Source organism: Rattus norvegicus, chromosome 1, assembly GCF_021556685.1.
Source record: "Rattus norvegicus strain SHRSP/BbbUtx chromosome 1, alternate assembly SHRSP_T2T, whole genome shotgun sequence".
NCBI classification, from domain to species: Eukaryota; Metazoa; Chordata; class Mammalia; order Rodentia; family Muridae; genus Rattus; species Rattus norvegicus.
The window spans coordinates 171,672,973-171,677,374 of NC_141534.1; the positions used below are offsets into that span (position 1 = coordinate 171,672,973).

General features: G+C 35.0%; 1 pseudogene; it reads left to right on the top strand.

Moving 5' to 3' along the window:
• The first annotated feature begins 3,797 nt into the window (after positions 1 to 3,797).
• Positions 3,798 to 3,948, top strand: LOC120100117 (U4 spliceosomal RNA; annotated as a pseudogene).
• The last annotated feature ends 454 nt before the right edge of the window (positions 3,949 to 4,402 follow it).

Consider the following 4,402-nt stretch of genomic DNA (forward strand, 5'->3'; position numbering starts at 1 on the left):
CTCTTGCTAATAATAAAATAATGCCTGCTTACTAGTCCTGAGCTTCTGTGTGATAGTGTTGGATACAGACTTGCCCAGGGTATGATACTGAGGGATGAGTTTGCATCTTCATCTTTCCATACTGCTACAGACACTTGTTATCCTTATGAGCAGGAACCCTCGTAGGTAGCATGTTATATTTTAATTCATCAAATCACACAGAATTCCTTGGTGCAGACCATGTTTTCTGCTATCACCTAATTCAGAAATAGAACATTAGAGAAAATCAGATTATGTAAATGATCTCCCATGTAGTAGGTCATTGACTCTCTGCATGATGTAAATAACCTGATATTTCTGTATAATGGGTATATTTGATTTGGTGAAGGGTTACTTTGGAGAAATATAATATAAACCCCAGTGGAGATGGCTATGTACAAATTTTTCTTTGGTTCAATATTAAATTGTCATATATTTTAGAACAGAAATCTTTCTACTTACATTTGTGAGAAACTTTTTGGCTATGTACAAATTTTTCTTTGGTTCAATATTAAATTGTCATATATTTTAGAACAGAAATCTTTCTACTTACATTTGTGAGAAACTTTTATTAATAGTATGTATATGTAAGCATATGTTTAATCAAATGCATGTTTATCTTATAATGGGAAAGAAGCTGGTGTTTGGGATGTGGATATAATAGTTAAATTTTGTTTGTTTTTATTTTGTGTTTGCTGTGAGTTAAATTCTGGTCCTCGAAGATGCTAGGGATACTATCCCTGATTTATGTCAAAAAAGTTAATCATTAAAATTTTTATTGTTATGTGACAAACATTAACAAACTCCCATGGGTAAATTTATGTGAAACTAGATGCATTTTAAGAAGTTGAATGAGTTGAGCAAAAGCTTCACCAGCTTCCACCTCACTCACTGATGTTCAATTTTCTCTTTCATCCTTGGTAAGGGTAGCCAAGGTCTTAAATGCAAATACTGTAATTCCCGTTCCCTTTTTATACAAAAACCATTAAAAAGTCCACAAATATATTAAACTGAATTATATACTTACCTTTTCACAGATTTTTTCAAGGTCATAACTTATTATTCCCTCAATAACAGTCAATTTTTTTGAGATAGGATTTCACTATTTAACCTCACTATTGTGGATCTAACTAGGTAGGCTAAGGAGGCCATGAACTCACAGCTCTGTCCACCTGAGTGCTAGATTTAAGGGCATGTGCCACCACACCCAGTAATACTGAACTCTCAGTGCATGTGTAAGCAAGTAGGAAGATCAGGGAACCCATTAATATATTTTTCAGTTAAGAATATGAAATATGTCTCCAAGATGGCTTCTTGTATCCTTATAATTATTTTCCACATATGAGATAATCTTTCTGTTTATATTACCCATATTTCCTTTATTGATATTATTATAATTATTATTGTTGGTTTACTTGCCGCACTTTCTATATATTTTAAAACTTCTTTGTCAAAGATTTAATATAATCTCGAAGAAAATGCTTAGTATAAATTATATTTTCCAATAAAAATTAAAATGCTTTAAATATTACACAGCCTTATTTTTGCAGACTTCTATTAGGCTAAAGATCTGTAGAGATAACAACTTGAAACATGAGTATCTCAATATATCAAGAACAATATTGAGAGCATCCAATTCCATCTTCCTTTCCAACCCTGAAGATAATGTTTCCAACCCTCATTTTATCATCCGCTATCTTTACAGTGCATGTTTTCCCCTTAACATGGCAGTAGACTCACCAGTTCAGCTTTGCTGTCTAAGATAGGTTCTTTCCATCTTAGTCTAAGTATGTCATAAAAGAAGAAAGTAAAAAATGTTGCTTCTGAAGAACAAGAGAGAACGGGTAACAAACAAGTGTCCAGACTGTGATCAGTATCTCTTCTGCAGCTTCTTATTTGGTTATGATTCTCACCTGAATATCATCATTTCCAGTGATGCCTGTTTGTTTAGGGGAAGAGAGATTTTTCACCATCATCATAAACATCACCCTGGAAATCTATACAGAAATGAAGTCTGAAGATTCTGGGGAATATCTTCTCCAATGAACAAGCAATAACCTTCATGACAGACTGTGATCTAGGTGAATGGAATCAAAGCAGCCTTTCTAAGGAGTTAAGCAATTTGACAATCAACTGAAACATACAAAAAATGCCAAAAGCCCTCTAACAAAGCTTCCAGGCAGTGGATATACTACCATTCACAAAGAAACCCTGTGTCTGTGCAGCCTGTCACGTGTCCTCTCATACCTAGTTTCTAGTCAGCATAAAAAAGAAGAGAAAAATAAAGAGATGAAAGTAACCTGGTTCAGATGTTCAGTGTGGTGATCCCCAAACTCCAGAATCCTATTATATGTGCTGTATTTATATCCATGTGCATGGCCCTTCATGTCTAAATCCCTTGAGATCTGAAATGCTGACCTGAGACTCTTGATGAAATAATTATTATGTTTAGGGATCACTGAGAACTCTACAGCAAGCAGGAGTGGAAAATTCAAAATGATCCCTACCTAGATAACATTGATTCTGACTTTCATAAACATTGCTTATTTACAAATGGGATTAACAATAAACGTCATCACATTGAGAAGTTCAGCCAAAGGTTAGTATCTTAGATCTGATTGGACATGCAATGTTTGAGGTATGGTAATCACAGGGAAAAAACAATAAATGACTCCAATTTTCTATGTGTTTAAATTGGTAACAAATTAATACTTATAGTATATTTTCATTATTTATAAACTTTAAAATAATTAAAATATATCTGAGAAAAGACATAATACCTAGTAAATATTTCTTAACCTATAATTATTAATTTTGAGAAAGATGTATAGAAAGATTATAGAAAGAATTTAATAAATTGTTAAACCAAATTTTTGTCATTTGTAATAGCATTTTGTATTAATCATGCTATTAAAATAGAATTATTGCTCTACAGAAGAAGTAGCTAGGAGTGGCAGCATGAAATCTGGTACAACCTATGTGAGATCTGCAGTGTGAGGCAGCTGGTCACCTCAGGATACTTAACATTAATATTAATACTTAATATTAATCATCTCTGGAAAGATCACTGAAGCAGCAAGTCTCTGAAGCCATCTGTGTGGGACTGTTTAGACAAAGTTAACTGAGTGGAAAGATACATCATAATGTCCATGGTAACACACCCTGGGTTAGTATACTGAGTCTTATTAAAGGAGAAAATACACTGGGGATGAGTATTTTTTTCTTCAAGCTCTGCTATTCTGTCTTGTGTCAACCTATAATATTTGAAAGGGTTTCCATCAAACATTTTACTGGCTTATTTTTCAAGCATTTCTGTTTATTGAATTCCACGTCTACATGCTGTACTGACTTCCTTATTTCATTTAGCTGCTTGTGTCTTCTCTCTTTGAATTCAACCAAGGGTTCATTAATCTTCTGTATGATCTGTTTTCCTACCTACCAACCTACCCACCTACCTACCTACCCACCTACCTACCTACCCACCTACCTACCTACCCACCTACCTACCTACCCACCTACCTACCTACCCACCTACCTACCTACCCACCTACCTACCTACCCACCTACCTACCTACCCACCTACCTAGCTACCCTCCTACCTACTTACCCTCCTACCTACCTACCCTCCTATCTACCTACCCTCCAACCTACCTACCCTCCTATCTACCTACCCTCCTATCTACCTACCTTCCTACCTACCTACCTATCTACCTATCTATCTACCTACCTACCTATCCTCTATTTATCTATATAGGATTACTAGAAAATAGTACATACTCATCTCTTCACTGTGGCAATATCGTAGCCAATGAAGTTTATCCGAGGCATGATTATTGCTAACTGGAAAGATAGTGCATCTTCATATATCTGCAGGGATCTGCTCAAAAGGGTGGGTGAATACCTAGCAATTGTCACAGATATTTAATAATGACAGGAAAAGCATATTGATAGCAAGAATCTTTCCTAAAATGATTTTCTCTTAAGCCTTGTATATAGAAGTAAATCTGTCATGGGTTACTTCAATCCAATGCAAACCATCTCAGGAAGATTATTAGCTCGTTGGATCCTGACACATGGACACCTAATTTTTTAAAAAGAATTCAGAAATACACACTTGATAAAAGAATGTATCTTCAAACAAATGCTGCTGGTCAAACTCAATGTCTTTATGTAGAAAATCGAAAATGCATCTGTATTTATCACCCCTCACAAAACTCATTGCTGGTAGGAGTGCAAACTTCTATAGCCATTATGGAATTCAATATGGCAGTTCCTCAGAAAACTGGAAATTTATCTACCTCAAGATCCAGCTATCCCACCCTTTGGGTATATACCCAATGGTCACTCCATCCTACTATAGGGATACTTGATAAATTATGTTTTT